The 18138-nt window shown below is 46.1% G+C and overlaps 1 long non-coding RNA gene across 1 annotated transcript in view; it reads left to right on the forward strand.

Annotated features, from left to right (window-relative positions):
- Nucleotides 1-18138, forward strand: part of LOC127584768 (uncharacterized) — a 67362-nt gene that overhangs the window by 21898 nt on the left and 27326 nt on the right. Inside the window, exon 2 of the long non-coding RNA XR_007958429.1 lies at nt 10275-10325. This is a non-coding gene — a long non-coding RNA (uncharacterized LOC127584768). The remainder of the gene's footprint in view (nt 1-10274; nt 10326-18138) is intronic.

An 18138-nucleotide genomic window follows, 5' to 3' on the forward strand; every position in this document is an offset into this window, starting at 1 on the left:
CACTATGGACCTGTAGTCTTCCTCACTATCAACACCACCAACCTCTGTGTCGTCTGGGAACATACCTCCGACATTCACATTCAAATTGTTTATGTGTGTAACATCAGTAAGGGTCCCAGCACCAATTCCAGTGGTAAACCACTAAACACAGGCTTCCAGTCACACAAACTACTCTCCATTGGCCCTCTGCCTCCTAATACCAAGGTCATTTTGGATCCAGTTTGCCACTTGCCTTCGTGGTTTCTAACGTTTTGGACCAGTTTCCCCATGTGGTACCTTGTCAGGGGCCTTACTGAAGCCCATGAAGCCCATCAACTGCACACCTCTCATGAGTACATTTCGTTACTCTTCAAAAAAAATTGAGTCAAATTGATCAGACAAGATCTCCCACTGACACGGTCGAGCTCTTTTTGTTTAATATCTGCCCTTCCAAGTGCAGATGAATCCTGTTCCTCAGGACTTGACCAATAACTTCCCTACCACTAACATTAGATTCACAGGCCTGTAATTGCCCGGCTTATCCCTACTGCCCTGCTGGAATAAAGATATCACATTTGCTGTCTCCTAGTTATCTGCCTCTGCCAATGAAAACTTAAAAGTCCCTGCCAGGGCCCACAGCAGTCCGGGATACGTCTCATCTGACCCTGGGGATTTAGCCACCTTTAAGATATAGAGTACCTCCTCTTTAACGATGGCATATGCCAGAAGTTCAGCATTCCCCTCCCTGAAGTCTCCAACTATAAGATCTTTCTCCCTAGTGAATACAGATAAGAAATATTCAGCTAAGACCTCACCAACATCCTCTGGCTCCACACAGAGATTGCCCCTTTGGTCCCTGTGATTCACAGCCAACAACACAAACAGCCTATCGCCCATCATGTCCATGCTGAGCCATCTGACCCAAATCTCCATCTAATCCCATTTACCAGCTGTAGCCTTCTCTGACTTGGAGATTTAAGTTCTTGACCAGCTGCCTGTTAGAGCACCTGCCTCCACCACCTTCTCAGGCACTGAATTCCAGATTGTATCCATCCTCCAGATGATAAAGAATTCCTCAGATCCTCTCCAACCCTCTTATTCGTCACTTTAAACAATTGATCTCTGGGTTTTAGATGTCTCTATTATGGAGTCTCTGCCCTGGTGGGTCTTGGAAGCTGGATCATTAAAAGTATTTAAAGTGGAGGTGGATAAATATCTGACAGATAGAGGAACAGGAGGGTATGGAGAAGTGGTGCAGGAGAGGATTGAGGCCAGGATAAATCAGCCATGATCATGTTAAATGGTGGGACAGGCAGGATGGCCGACTCCTGCTCCTATTGTCTTGTAACCTAATCCCACCTATGTTTCTCATGATCTTGCATACCTTGTTTCTGTGAGGCCCAGAAAGGAGGAGAAACACAGACCATTTAACCAATGTGTATCAGGTGAGGAGCTGTTTGTCTTGTTACTGTGAGGCCAAGCTGTGAATAAAAGGGAGGCAGGATCGAGCAGAGTGGCCATTTTGAGAAGGGTTGTGTTGAGGTTTGAAGTGCTGCTGTTGAGAGCAAAGTGTAGGCTTTGGTGAAACTCAGGCTTTGACGAGGAAGGCAAGCAGCGACAGGGCACGGCAGGGTAGGGTTTTTCATTTTCCTTGAGTTGTTAAAAGGGGCAGTGATGGCAGTCAGTGGAGTGGTGTGGGAGATCAGGGAGAAACAAGTGTCTGCAGAAGTTGTCCAGCTGCAGCTCCTCTCACATCACCTGGATCAGTTGGAGAAGCCATTGGACTCACTGTGGAGGCAAAAAGTGTCACACACAGGGAGGTGGTCACACCAAGGGTTCAGTCAGATAGATGGGTGACAACCAGGAGGGACAGCAGGTAGTGCAAGAATCTCCTCTGCCTGTTCCCCTCTCAAACACGTATGGTGTTCTGTACACTGTTGGGGAAGGTGGCCTCTCAGGGAAAATGGCGGCAGCAGCAGCCAGGTCTGGGGGCCACAACTGGCGGAGCGTGGAGACAAGGAGAGCTGTAGTGATAGTTAGGGGGACAGACAGGAGATTCTGTGGCCGCGAGTGATACTCCAGAAGGGTGTGTTGCCTCCCGGTTGCCAGGGTCAAGGATGTCTCTGAACAGTGGTAGAACGTTCTCAAAGGGGTGAGTAGCCAGAGGTCATTGTACACGTTGGTACCAATGACATAGGTAGAAAAAGCAATGAGGTCTGCAGAGTGAATATAAGGAGTTAGGCAGGTTAAAAGTGGGGCCTCGAGGGTTGTAGTCTCTGGATTACTCCTGGTGCTATCTGTTAGTTAAGGTAGGAATAGGAGATGAGGGCAGATGATGTATGACTGAGGAGCTGGGGCAGGGATTCAGGTTCCTGGACCATTAGGATCTCTCCTGGGGCAGAGGTGACCTGTACAAGAGGGAGGTGTTGCACCTGAACTGGAGGAGACCAATATCCTGGCAGGGTGATTTGCTACTCGGGAGGGTTGAAACGAGTCTGGCAGGGAGTGGGACCCAAAGCAGCAGTGTGGCAGCTGAGAAAGTTGAGGCAAATATAGAAGTTTGTAGTGAGCGAGTTCAGTAGACAGGACAGTGAATGAAGGTCTGATAAGCTAAACTGTGTTTATTTTAACGTGAGAAGCCAAGGTGGTAAGCCAGAGGAACTCGAAGCATGAATATGTCCATGGGACAGGGATATTACAGAAACATGGCTGAGGGATGGACAGGACTGTCGGCTCAATGTTCCAGGGTACAGATGGTGGAGGTAGGGCTAAGAGAGGAGGGGAGTTGTTTTTATGATCAAGGAGAACATCACAGCAGGGTACTCAATATCCCAGGGACAGAATATCCCACAGAGAGGATATTCCTGGGAACTGTCCAGTGAGGCTGAAATAAGAAGGTGGTGATTACTTTGATGGGATTGTACTATAGACCTCCCAATAGTCAGTGGGAATTAGAGGAGCAAATATATAGGGAAATTACAGGTAGCTGTAAGAATAATATAGTTGTATAGTAGGTGATTTCAACTTCCCTAATATAGACTGGGACTGCCATAGTGCTAAGGGATTGGATGGGGTGGAATTTATTAAGAGTGTCCAGGAAAGTTTTCTCAAGCAATATGTAGATGGCCCAACTAAGGAGAGGCAACACTTGACCTCCTCTTGGGAACCGAGGCTGGGCAGGTGCCTGAAGTGTCGGTGGTGGAGCACTATGGGACCAGTAACCAAGATTCTAATAGTTTTGAAATAGTTATGGAGAAGGATAGGACTGGTCCACAAACTGAAGTCCTAAACTGGGGCAGGGCTAATTTTGATGGCATTGGACAGGAACTTGCAGAGGTTGATTGGGAGAGGCTGCTTGCAGGTGAAGGTATGTCTGGCAAGTGGGGGCTTTTAGAAGTGAGACAGGGAGAGTTCGGGAACAGCATCTTCCTGTTAGAGTGAAGGGTGAGGCTAGCAGGGTTAGGGAACCCTGGTTGATGAGGGATACTGAGGCTCTGGTCGGGAAAAAAGGAGGCAGGTACAGGCAAACGGGATCAAGTGAATCCCTTGAGGAGTATAAGGGATGCACAAGTACACTCAAGAGAAATCAGGAGGGCAGAAAGAACATGGATTCTATAAGTACAGTGGCATGCAAAAGTTTGGGCACCCCTGGTCAAAACTTCTGTTACTGTGAATAGCTAAGCGAGTAAAAGATGACCTGATTTCCAAAAAGGCATAAAGTTAAAGATGACACATTTCTTTAATATTTTAAGTAAGATTACTTTTTTATTTCCATCTTTTACAGTTTCAAAATAACAAAAAAGGAAAAGGGCCCAAAGCAAAAGTTTGGGCACCCTGCATGGTCAGTACTTAGTAACACCCCCTTTGGCAAGTATCACAGTCTGTAAACGCTTTCTGTAGCCAGCTAAGAGTCTTTCAATTCTTGTTTGTGGGATTTTCGCCCATTCTTCCTTGCAAAAGCCTTCTAGTTCTGTGAGATTCTTGGGCTGTCTTGCATGCACTGCTCTTTTGAGGTCTATCCACAGATTTTCAATGATGTTTAGGTCGGGGGACTGTGAGGGCCATGGCAAAACCTTCAGCTTGTGCCTCTTGAGGTCATCCATTGTGAGTTTTGAGGTGTGTTTAGGATCGGTATCCTGTTGTAGAAGCCATCCTCTTTTCATCTTCAGCTTTTTTTTTACAGACAGTGTGATGTTTGCTTCCAGAATTTGCTGGTATTTAATTGAATTCATTCTTCCCTCTACCAGTGAAATGTTCCCTGTGCCACTGGCTGCAACACAAGCCCAAAGCATGATTGATCCACCCCCGTGCTTAACAGTTGGAGAAGTGTTCTTTTCATGAAATTCTGCACCCGTTTTCTCCAAACGTACCTCATTGCGGCCATAAAGTTCTATTTTAACTTCATCAATCCACAGGACTTGTTTCCAAAAATGCATCTGGCTTGTTTAGATGTTCCTTTGCAAACTTCTGAGGCTGAATTTTGTGGTGAGGACGCAGGAAAGGTTTTCTTCTGATGACTCTTCCATGAAGGTCATATTTGTGCAGGTGTTGCTGCACAGTAGAACAGTGCACCACCACTCCAGAGTCTGCTAAATCTTCCTGAAGGTCTTTTGCTGTCAAACGGGGGTTCTGATTTGCCTTTCTAGCAATCCTACGAGCAGTTCTCTCGCAAAGTTTTCTTGGTCTTCCAGACCTCAACTTGACCTCCACCGTTCCTGTTAACTGCCATTTCTTAATTACATTATGAACTGAGGAAACGGCTACCTGAAAACACTTAGCTATCTTCTTATAGCCTTCTCCTCCTTTGTGGGCATCATTTATTTTAATTTTCAGAGTGGTAGGCAGCTGCTTAGAGGAGCCCATGGCTGCTGATTGTTGGGCCAATGTTTGAGGAGTCAGGGTGTTTATAAAGCTTTGAAATTTGCATCACCTGGCCTTTCCTAAGATGACTGTGAACAAACCATAGCCCTAACAAGCTAATGAAGATCTGAGACCTTGGTAAAAGTTATCTGAGAGCTCAAATCCCTTGGGGTGCCCAAACTTTTGCATGGTACTCCTTTCTGTTTTTCACTCTAAAATTGTACAAAACAAAAATAATACTCTAATCTTGCTTAAAATGCTGAAAAGAATGTTTCATCTTTAACTTTATGACTTTTGGAGATCAGTTCATCTTCCCCTCACTTAACTATTCACAGTAACAGAAATTTTGACCAGGGGTGCCCAAACTTTTGCATGCCACTGTATATTAAGAGCAAAGGGTAGCTAAGGAGAGAATATGCCCCTTAAGTATCAGTATGGTCGTCTACGTGTGGAGCCACAGGACTTAGGCGAGATGTTAAATGAATATTTCTCATCTTTATTTGCTGTGAAGAAGGTTATGGAAGCTGGGGAATTCGGGGAAGAGAACAGTGATGCCTTGAAACACATCCACATTACAAAAGGATAGGTGCTGGAGGTCTTAAAACACCTAAAGGTGGATAAATCCCCGGGGCCTGGCCAAGCGTATCCGAGGACATTGTGGGGAGATGGGGAAGAAATTGCTGGGTCCTTGCAGAGATATTCGTATCTTCTTTAGCCACGGATGAGATGCTAGAAGACTCGAGGGCAGCTAATATTTTTTCTTCATATAAGAGGGGCTGCAAGGACAAGCCAGGGAGCCTAACCTCAGTGGTGGGAAGGTTACTGGAGGGGATTTTGAGACATGGGATCTTCCTGAATTTGTCAAAGTGGAGTTTATTGTCAGATGCAGAAGTACATGTGTGCATAGGTACAATGAAAAACTTACCTGCAGCAGCATCACAGGCACATAGCATCAAATAAGCGGTATTCACAAGAAAAACATAAATTAAACATAAATTATACACATTTTTTACAAGAAAGAACACAATTAGAACAAAAAAAAGGTCCATTTTAGTGCAAAGTGGTCATATTGTTGCTAAACTCCAGTGATTAGGGTTGTGCAGGTTAGTTCAAGAACCAGATGTTTGAAGGGAAGCAGCTGTTCCTGAACCTGGTAGTGTGGGACTTCGGGCTTCTGTACCTCCTGCCCGATGGGAGCTACAAGAAGATGGCACGGCCAGGATGGTGGGGATCTTTGATGATGGATGTTGCCTTGAGGCAGCACGTCCTGTAGATACTACCGATGGTGGGCATGTGATGAATTTGGAAAGACAAGGACTGGTTAGGAATAGTCAGCATGGCTTTGTGCCTGGGACATGGTGTCTCACAAATTTGATTGAGTTTTTTTGAAGAGGTGACTAAGACAATTGATGAGGCAGGGCCGTAGATGTTGTCAATGAGGACTTCAGCAAGGCCTTTGACAAGATCCTGCGTGGTAGGCTGGTCTGGAAGGTTAGATCACATGGATAGAGGTGGGGACAATTACGATATTTAAAAGACACTAGGCCAGGTACACGGATGGGAAAGGTTTAGAGGGATATGGGCCAAACGTATGCAAATGGCTGTCATGGAAGAGTTGGGCTGAAGGGCCTGTTTCTGTGCTGTATGACTCTTTGACACCCCTCAGCACCCCCCACCCCCACTCCAAGGAAAACAAAGCCAGGCTATCCAATCTCTCCCATTACTGAAACATTCCAATACCCTGGTGAATCCCTCTGCTCCCTCACCAGTACGATCACCTCCTTCCTATAGTGTGGCAACCAAGAGTAACTAAGGTTCTAGAAAGATGTGCGAGAATAGGCAATGCTCTTTCCCGGATTATCCTCTTTCTCTGAGTCGAAAGATACACAACAAAACAGAATGTCTATGTGTCCTGCACATGGCTCAGTATCGAAACAACCGAGAAATCTGAAATTCTGCATGTAAGTCAGGTTTAGCAGAAGGATGTGCACTATACTCTAAGTTTTTCTAAAGCCCCCATAGGAAGCCCAAAGGGGGCCTCACTTTAATTCTACCCATCAAAAGTTGCTGAGATATTCTTCAGATGTATTGTTGGGGTACTAAATATTCAGGTGGACTTGACCCATGTACCTTTGGTCGGCTTGAACCACAAAGAGAAATTGAAAATCTGTGCTTCGAGTTTCTATGGCAGACCAGCTGTGATTTTTGTGGGCCAAAGGGCCTGAATTGTGCTGTAGGTTAAACCATTAGACGAATATATCTGAGAGAAAGAACCAAGGTTAGTGAGATGCCAAAGAAATGCCTCAGACACAATGACAGAGGCTGCTTATAATGACCAAGGAATCCTTTTGTTTGGATGCTTCTGGTTGAATGGGTAGACTTTCCTTACTAATCTACTTTTGGCTAAAGTTTGAAGACAAAACATGATTGCCCTGGCTGTGGTATCATCAGGCAGTGTTCAACGCTTCTGACAGCGGGGAAAGCCGCTCATTTGGCTTTTAAACTCCCTTTAAGTATGGCAGATGCAGAGATGTCACAAAGTAACATTGGTTGGGGAACTGCAAAGGAAAATCTCAAAAAGACTGTAAACTTATTGCCTGGGGTGAATGTACAACGGCTCACGGAGCAGCCACTGTAGCTACCAGGTCGAACGTTGCAAGATCTTAGGCACAATAATAAATTCATGGGTGTTACTTTACTGCTGTCAAACACTACCAGTAATTCCACAAGGTACTAAAGCAGATGAACTGAAAGCCAGTATAAAATATCATATATTTGGGAAATGTTAAACAATTACACTTGCAAACCAAAGTGGGAGTGCATTTGACAGGTGATCCATCTGCGAGAGAGATTGCTTCAAATTAACTCAAATTAGGAAATAGGGAAGTTAAACATGAAGACTCCACAGGAAAGATTTTGTTGAAAAACTTGGGGCGAATTGTTACATAACTTCATGATCTGATGCAAGCTCTTTTCCTAAATGTCACGCAACACCATTTGAATTATCAATTGTTGTGTCAAAGAGAAATTTTAGCAGAAAAAAATGATGCAGTGCAGCATAAATAAAGACCTTTTGAAGTTTCCTAGACAACCTGTACAATGTACGGCATTCAACACCATCATCCCCTCAAAACTTATTGTCAGCCTCCAAGACCTGGGCCTCTGTACCTCCCTCTGCAATTGGATCCTTGACTTCCTCATTGGGAGACCACAGTCAGTATGAATTGGAAACATCATCTCCTCCCCACTGACCATGAACACAGGCGACCTCAGGGCTACGTGCTGAGCCCCCGCTCTACGCCATCTATACCTACAACTGTGTGGCTCAGCACAGCTCCAACACCATCACAAATTCACCACTGACACCACTGTTGTTGGCAGAATCACAGATGGTGAGGAGGAGGCGTACAGGAGTGAGAGAGGTCAGCTGGTTGAGTGGTGTGGTAACAACAGCATTGCGCTCAGTGTCAGCAAGACCAAGGAATTGATGTGGACTTTAGGAAGGGGAAGTCAGGCAAACTAGAACTGGTCCCCATTGAAGGGTCTGCGGTGGAAAGGGTGAGCAGCTTCAAGTTCCTGGATGTCAACATCTCAGAGGATCTACCCTAGGCCCAGCACACAGATGCAACCATGAAGAAGGCGCGCCAGTGTCTCTACTTTCTTAGCAGTTGAAGGAGATTCGGCATCTCATCGAAGACTCTGACAAACTTCTACAGATGTACAGTGGAAAGCATTCTGACTGGTTGCATCACGGCCTGGTCTGGGAACTCCAGTGCACAGGAATGCAAGAGCCTACAGAGAGCGGTAGACTCAGCCGGTTCCATCACAGGTACAGCCCTCCCCACCATTGACGACATCTACAAGAGCCGATGTCTCAGGAAGGCAACATCCATCATTAAGGGCCCCCACCATCTGGGCTGGGCCCCCCTCATTGCTGCCATCAGGCAGGAGGTACAGGAGCCTGAAGACCCACACCTCATGGTTCAACAACAGCTTCTTCCCCTCTGCCGTCAGGTTCTTGAACCGACCTGGTAAACCCTGACACTACCTCGACTGTATTCCTCTCAACTTGCACTAATGTTGTTATATTATTTTTGTTTACTTTGTCGGATAAGTTATGTGTAATTTATAGACTCATAGAACACTACAGCACAGAAACATCTAGTTCATGCTGACCTGATCTTCTGCCCAGTCCCACCTACCTGTACCCGGACCATACCCCTCCAAACCCCTCCCATCCATTCAAACTTCTCTTAAATGTTACACTTGAACCCGCATCCACCACTTCCGTTGGCAGCCCGTTCCACACTCGCACCACCCTCTGAGTGAAGAAGCTCCCCCTCAGATTCCTCTTAAATATTTCACCTTTCACCCTAAACCTATGGCCTGTAGTTCTAGTCTCACCCAACTTGAGGGGAAAAACCTGCATGCATTCGCCCTATCTATACCCCTCATAATTTTGTATACCTCTATAAGATCTCCCCTCATTCTCCGGCACTCCAGGGAATAAAGTTCTAACTAATTTAACCTTTCTCTAGAACTCAGGTCCTCAAGTCCCGGCAACATCCTTGTAAATTTTCTCTGCACTTGTTCAAGCTTATTGATATCCTTCCTATAGGTAGATGACCAGAACTGCACACAATACTCCAGACTGTACTGGTGTCAGACACAATGATACCAGAACTGTCATAAAGATGTACAGGCCCTTTGGCCCAACTGATCCCTGCCGACCAAGTTCCTAGCTGAGCCAGTCCCGTTTACCTGTGTTTGGCCACAGGTGGAGTATGTAGGGTAGATAGTGGGAGAATTCCAGTGTTTATAACCAGAGCACATTGGTTTAAAGTAAGGATAGGATATCTAGAGGGATCAGCGATAGAATATTCAGTCAGAGAGCGATTGAAGTCTGGACCTCTGCGGAAGGGGTCAGTGGAGGCAAGGACTCGCACTACAGCTGAGTGCTGTAGTGTTTAGATGAATCCTTGGAATTCCAAGGCAGAGAAGGTTACAGACCGAGTGCTGGAAAAATCGTGGAAACTGGGATAGTGTGGATGGGTCTGATGGTCAGTACAGGCTTGATGTGCTGAGGGTCCCGTTCCGGAGCTGTGTTAATCCAAAACCCCTCATCTCTGAGGATAGACATTCCCAAAATGCATCAGATTAATAGGATAAACCGGACACATTGGGCATTCAGGCTCATCAGTCCGTGCCCCACTTGAGCCCCTCCTGCCTTTCATCCTCAAGTCTGACCCTCTCTTCCCTTCTCACTCATCTGTCTGTCCAGCCTGCCCTTGCCTGCAAGAACTTCAACCCTTCCCTCTGGTAGGGTGTTTCCAGTTTAAATACTCAACAGATGTGAAATGAAGTGAAATGTGTGTTCGTACTGGGCGTTGTGTTGTGTCGGTTGCCTTTTGAACCTTGCTCTTCCTCTCTTGCAGTTGGCGGGAGCTGGGCTTCTTGCAATCACTGTCTGGGCCCGGAATGAAAAGGTGAGCTTCCCGGTAGATTGCTGATTCCAGCACCCTTGGGATGAGGTTGGAAGGGAATAACTCAGGTCCTCAAATTCCAACAACATCCGTGTAAATTTTCTCTGCACTCTTTCAAGCTTATTGATATCTTTCCTGCAGGTAGGTGCCCAGAACTGCACCCAATACTCCAAATTCGACCTCACCAACGTCTTGTACAACTTCAGCATAACATCCCAACTCCTGTACTCAATGACCTGATTTATGAAGGCCAAAGTGCCAAAAGCTCTCTTTACGACCTTATCTACCTGTGATGCCACTTCCAAGGAACTATGGATCTGTATTCCCAGGTCCCTCTGTTCTGCCGCACACCTCAGTGCCCTACCATTCACTGTTTAAGTCTTACCCTGGTTTGTCTTCCCAAAGTGCAACACCTCACACTTGTCTGCATTAAGTTCCATCTGCCATTTTTCAGCCCATTTTCCCAACTGGTCCAGATCACTTTGCAAGCTTTGATAGCCTTCCTCGCTGTCCAGTACAGTCCCAGTCTTGGCGTCATCCACAAACTTGCTGATCCAGTTTACCACATTGTCATCTAAATCATTAATATAGATGATAAACAACAACAGACCCAGCACCGATTCCTGCGGCACACCACTAGTCCCAGGCCTCCAGTCAGAGAGACAACCATCTTCTACCACTCTCTGGTTTCTCCCACTAAGCCAATGTTGAATCCAATCGACTACTTCATCCTGAATGCCAAGTGACTTAACCTTCTGGACCAGCCTCCCATGCGGGACCTTGTCAAAGGTCTTGCTAAAGTCCATGTAGACAACATCCACAGCCATTCCTTCATCAACCTTCTTGGTAACCTCCTTGAAAAACTCTGTAAGATTGGTTGGACGTGACCTATCACGCACAAAGCCATGTTGACTATCCCTAATCAGGCCCTGTCTATCCAAATACTTATATATCCTGTCCCTCAGAATATCTTACAATAATTTACCCATGACGGACGTCAGGCTCAAACTGGCCTATAATTTCCTGGCTTATTCTTGGAGCCTTTCTTGAACAATGAAACAACATTGGCTATCCTCCAGCACCCCACCCATGGCTAAGGACATTTCAAGTATCTCTGCCAGGGCCCCTGCAATGTTTTCACTAGCCTCCCACAAGATCCAAGGGTACACCTTGTCAGGCCCTGGGGAATTATCCACCTTAATTTGCCTCAAGACAGCCAGCACCTCCTCTTCTGTAATCCGAATACAGTCCATGACCTCAGTACTCTTTATCTCTGTGCCTTTCTCCAGAGTAAATACGGATGCAAAAAATCCCCCACCTCTTTCCGCTCCATGCATAGATGACCATGCTGGTCTTCAAGAGGACCAATTTTGTCCCTTGCTATCCTTTTGCTATAGAAACCCTTGGGACTCTCCTTCCCCCTGTCTGCCAGAGCAACCTCATGTCCTCCTTTTGCCCTCTTCATTTTTCTCTTAAGTGTTCGCTTGCACTTCTTATACTCCTCAAGCGTCTCATTTGATCCTAACTGCCTATACCTGATGTGTGCCACTTTTTTCTTTACCAGGGCCTCAATATCCCTCGATAACCAAGGTTCCCTAAACCTGTTAAGCCTTTCCTTTTATCCTAACAGGAACATATAGATTCTGTACCCTCAATATTTCACTTTTGAAGGCCTCCCACTTACCAAGCATCTCTCTGCCAGAAAACAACCTATCCCAATCCACACCTGCCAGATCCTTTCTGATGCCCTCAAAATTAGCTTTCCTCCAGTTTAGAATCTTAGCCCTATGACCAGTCCTATCCTTCTCCATAATTATCTTGAAACTAATGGAATTAAGATTACTAGATCCAAAGTGTTCCCCCACGCTCACTTCTGTAACCTGCCCTGTCTCGTTCCCTAAGAGGAGATCCAGTATCACATTCTCTCTAGTTGGGACCTCTACATGTTGATTAAGGAAACTTTCCCGAACACATCTGACAAACTCTATCCCATCCAATCCCTTTACAGTATTGGAGTCCCAGTCAATATGTGGAAAGTTAAAACCACCTACTATCACAACCTTATTTTTCTTGCAACTGTCTGCTACGTCTCTACAAATTTGTTCCTCTAAGTCCCGCTGACTGTTGGGAGATCTATAATATAGTCTCATTAATGTGGTCATCCTTTTCTTATTCCTCAGTTCCACCAATTTTATCTCGGTAGTCGAGCCCTCCAGTACGTCCTCTCTGAGCACTGCTGTGACATTATCCCTGATGAATAATGCCACCCCTCCCCCTTTAATACCTCCCTCTCTATCACATCTAAAACATCAGAACACCAGAACATTGAGCTGCCAGTCCTGCCCCTCCTGCAGCCAAGTCTCACTAATGGCTACAACATCATAATTCCACATGCGGATCATAGAACCATAGAACCATACAGCACGAAACAGGCCCTCCGGCCCACCATGTTGTGCCATCCATCAGACCACCCTCACACTACCTAACCCCTTCCTCCCGCATATCCCTCTATCTCACATTCCTCCATATGCCTCTTGAACCTGTCCAACGTATCTGCCTCCACCACCACCCCAGGCAGTGCATTCCATGCACCAACCACTCTCTGGGTGAAAAACCTCCCTCTGACATCTCCCCTGAACCTCCCACCCATAACCTTAAAGCCATGGTCTAAGTTCATTTGCCTTACCTACAATACTCGTTGCATTGAAACAGACGCATCTCAGAACTTTAGTCTCACCGTGCTCATCAACCAGTCGATTTCTGTCTTTGCTTGTAGGCTTAACATCTACTTTCCCCACAGCCCCTCCACTTGCTGCCCTGCCACTCGGGTTCCCACCCCCCGCAACTCTAGTTTAAACCCCCCCTGAGCAGCACTAACAAACCTTCCCGCAAGGATATAGGTCCCCCTCCAGTTCAGGTGCAAACTGTCCCGTTTGTAAAGGTCCCACCTACCCTGGAAGAGAGCCCAATGATCCAAAAATCTGAAGCCCTCCCTGCTGTACCATCTCCTTCACCACGTGTTAAATTGGACTAGCTTCCTATCTCTTACCTCACTAGCACATGGCACAGGCAGCAATCCTGAGATCACCACCCTGGAGGTCCTGTCTTTTAACTTAGAACCTAACTCCCTGAACTCGCTTTGCAGGACCTCATCACTCTTCCTGCCTATGTCATTGGTACCAACGTGTACCACGACCTCTGGCTGCTCACCCTCCCCCTTAAGATTGCTGTGGACTCGCTCTGAGACGTCCCTGACCCTGGCACCTGGGAGGCAAAGTACCATCCAGGAGTATCGTTCTCGTCCACAGAACCTCCTGTCTGTTCCCCTAACCAATGAATCCCCTGTCACTAGCGCACTTCTCGCTCCCCCCCCTTTCCCTTCTGAGCCAAAGAATCAAACTCAGTGCCCGAGACCTGACCACTGTGGCTTTCCCCTGGTAGGTGCCCCCCCCCACAACAGTATCCAAAACGATACACTTGTTATTGGGGGGAATGGCCACAGGGGTACCCTGCACTGACTGTCTATTCCCTTTTCCCTCTCCTGACCATCACCCAGCTACCTGCATTCTGCAGCCTGGGTGTGACTGCCTCCTGGTAACTTCTGTTTATCATCTCTTCAGTTTCCAGAATGATCCAGAGTTCATCCAGCTCCAGTTCCCTAACGTAGTCAGCGGGGAGCTGTAGCCGGATGTACTGCTCACAGGTGTAGTCATCAGGGACTGTTATTTGAAGTTTCTGTAATTCACGTTTGTCATGTGTGTTACGTACTGTGCTGCTGCTGCTGGAGAAAGCTCGTGTTTGTGGCATTTACACCCTCAGTATGTATGTCCATGACGATGAAGTTGAACTTGAAATCTGTTGACAGGGTGACACATTGACGAGGCTATACATTTTCTTGTTGAATTTTTTAAGCCTTCTGTCACCACCTGGAGCGCCATCACATAATCTGGAACTAAAAGAAGTTCTTGTCATGTTACTCGGGGATTTGTATCCAGCAATATTATGCAATGGCACAAGGTTATCAGTTCAAAAATTACCACCACATGTAATTGAGGCTACAATAATGACTTGTAATGCTGTTGGGGAAAGTGTCTTCATCCCTGAGATAGCAGTTATCCCCTCTGATCTACTTTTTCAATTCAAGCAAATTCAGTTCTCTGTTCAGCTTAGTTTTGCTATGAGCATTACAAGGAACAAGGACTGAAAGCTGTTGGCTTTAATCTCGAAACTTGATGCTTTTCCTGTGGTCAGCTATATGTTGGTGGCTCCAGACTTGGAGGTAAAAATAATCTATACATTTTTACACCAATTTAAAAAAGTGTATTCTGAAGCACTTCAACATTGAAATCAAGGAAATTTACACTTGGTGCATTGGTACATACCTACTTAAAGAGAACTACATTAAATGTAATTTTTGTACACATTTATTTTCAGTGTGTCTGTCTTTAACTTTAACTTTAGTTAGACTACATAATTTTAACCTCCTAATATTATTCATGGACTAATATATTTAAGCTAGATTTTATTTCATTTACAAGGAGTGTTATAGAACCCAATTGCGTGAAAATAAATGCAAACATCATGAAACGCACTTGTACACTCATGAAGTGCATTCCTATCCCTTTGCATGATGACATTGAAGAATGGTCACTGTCTCCAAAAAGCTCCCCCACTGACCACTCGCCCGGTTATGTTCCCTGAGATTACTTGTCCTGTACTGTCCTTCATTTACTGAGGTAAATGCTTTGGGATTTACTGTAATCTTCTCCACAAGGGATATTTCATCCTCTGTCTTGTCTCTCTGAGTTTCTTTTTTAAGTAACCCGTGCACTTTCTGTTCTCCTGAAGTGCCTTCCCCATTTTCAGTTCTATATATCTGCCATATCCTTTCTCTTTTACTTTATGATCAGCCTCGATATCCCTTGACATCCAGGGTTTCTTGGACTTGCCATACTTGCCCTTCACCTTACAGGAACATGTTGCTCCTGAACTCTCACTATTTGATTTTGAAGAACACCCACTGGTCAGACATAGACTGACCTGTACGTAGCTGCCTGTGTATAGCTGCTCCTGGTCTACTTTTTCCTGGTCCTGTCGTCCCCAAATTCAGGACCTAAATTTCTGCAGCATTCCTATCCCTTTCCATGACTACCTTGAAGAATGGTCACTGTCTCCAAAAAAGCTCCCCCACTGACCACATTCCCTGAGATTACTTGTCCCGTACCGTCCCTCATCCAGTTGGACTATGAACTGGTTTATAGCTCTCCAGGACAATCTTTAAAAATTCCACCCCCTCTAGGGTTTTCACACTAAGGTGATCCCAGTTAATACTGAGGAAGTTGCAATCTCCTCCTGCTCCTGTCCATATATCTGCTCCTCCAACTCCTGCTGTTAGGCGGCCTTTAGGCCCCCAGCAAAGTGACTGCTCCTATTTCATTCCTATGCTCTGTCCACATGGCATTTGAAGAGCCTTCGTGGATACCCTCCCTCGTCACCATAGAACCAGATTACTCTTGCAATGCCACTGCTTTTATATCCCCCCCTCCCCCACCACCGTGCCTGAAGGTTCTATACCCCGGTCTGCTGAGTTACTAGTTCTGTCCTTCGTTCAACCTTATCACTGTGATTGCAACAATACCATGATCCCATAAACTGATCATTTTTCTGTTCTTCTGCCTCAGTAATCAGACTCTGAGCAGTAAAAGAGATGCAGTTGAGCCTTGCATGCCTCCCATATGCCTCATCACACCCCCGTCTGCTCTATGGACCAGACTGGCTTAGTTTCCTTTCATCAGACTCCCTCCACTCCACTTCCCACAAACCCAATGGTACATCTGCTCTGTGTCTCACTCCCCTGTCAAATTAATTTAAACCCAGCCCAACAGCACTAGCAAACCTCCCTGCAAGGACGTTAGACCCTTTCCGTCTCAGGTGCAGCATGTGCAGCTTTTACAGTTCCCAGAAACCGTTCCAGTACTGCAGGAATCTAAAGCCCATCCTCCTACATCATCCTTTTCATTAAACATTCATCTGATCTGTCCTCCTGTTCCCGCACTCACAAGCATGTGGAACCAGAGGTAATCCAGAGATTACAACTTTAATCTGTTACCAAGCTCAATAAATTCATGTTGCAGGAACACGTCCCTCTTTTTACCTGTGTCACTGGTACCAACATAGACATCTGGCTTTTTACCCTCCCCCTTTAGAACATCCTGTTCCATGAGTGAGATGCTCCCTGAGCTTTCTCTGACTGTTTGTCTACTTCCCTTCACCTGCCTGGTGGACCCATTCCCTCTCTGCAGGCCTTTCCTTAAGCTGTGGGGTGAGCACCTCAAAGACTGTGCTATCCCTGTAACTTTCAGCCTCACACATGCATCGTAATGCCTTGAGTGGCACTTAAACTCTGAAACTTGGTGCTCAGGCTGCCCAGACCTCCCGCAGATCACAGAATCACGGAATGGTACAGCGCAGGAACAGGCCCTTCAGCCCACCTCGTCCATGCCAATCGGGCTGCCCACATACGCTCATATCACTTGCCCTCATTATTCCCATATCCCTCGACACCTTCCCTATCCAAGTACCTGCCCAAATGCCTTTTAAACACTATAATTGTATCTGCCTCCAGATATTCACCACGCTCCGTGTGGAAAACTTACCCTCAGATCTCCTTTACATTTCTCCCCTCTCACATTCAATTTGTGTCCCCTAGATCTAGACTCCCCTGCCCTGGGAAAACAGATTCTATCTATTCCATTCCTCATAAACTTAAAAAACCCATATAAGGTCACCCCTCAGCCTCCTAGTTCCAGTGAGAGTAAACCCAATATTATCCAATCTCTCCCTATAACCACAGCTCTCCATTCCAGGCAACATCCTGGTGAATCTCTTCTGCACTCTCTCTATTGCTACCACATCTTTCCTGATTTGTGGCAACCAGACTTGCACACAGTGCTCTGCCTAACCAATGTTTTGCAGAACTGCCGTATGATATATCAACTCTAATACTCAGTGCCTCAGACCATGAAGGCAAGCATACCAAATGCCTTCTTCACAGTGAACGGTAGGGCCCTGGCGAGAGTTGTAGAACAGAGAGTCCTCAGAGTACATGGTTCCCTAAAAGAGGTGTCACTGGTAGACAGGGTGGTGAAGAAGGCTTTTGGCACGCTGGCCTTCATCAGTCAGGGCATTGGGTATAGAAGTTGGGAGGTTATGCTGCAGTTGTACAAAATGTCGGTGAGGTCACATTTGGACAATTGTGTACAGTTTTGGTCACCCTAAAAGATGCCATTCAGCTGGAAAGAGTGCAGAGGAGATTTACGAGGCTGTTGCCGGAACTCGAGGGACTGAGTTATGGAGAAAGGTTGAGCAGGTTGGGACTTCTTCACTGGAGCGTAGGAGAATCTCGTAAAGGTATATAAACTCACGAGAATGCACACAGTCTTTTTCCCAGGGTTGGGGAATCAAGAACTGGAGGGCATAGGTTTAGGGTGAAAGGGGAGCGATTTAATAGGAACTGAGAGGCAACTTTTTCACCCAGAGGGTGGTCCGTATATGGAACGAGCTGCCAGGGGAAGGGGTTGAGGCAGGTACATTAACAACATTTAAAAGGTACTTGGACAGGTACATGGATAGGAAAGGTTTAGAGAGATATGGGCCAAATGCAGGCAGATGGGACTAGCTTAGATAGGAATCTTGGTCGGCAGGGACGAGTTGGGCCGAAGGGCCTGTTTCTGTGTTGTATGACTCTGTGACTCCACTCTATCCACCTGTGTCACCACTTTCGGTGAGGTATGGACTCAAAATCTCTCTGCACATG

Source organism: Pristis pectinata, chromosome 30 (assembly GCF_009764475.1).
Source record: "Pristis pectinata isolate sPriPec2 chromosome 30, sPriPec2.1.pri, whole genome shotgun sequence".
NCBI lineage: Eukaryota > Metazoa > Chordata > Chondrichthyes > Rhinopristiformes > Pristidae > Pristis > Pristis pectinata.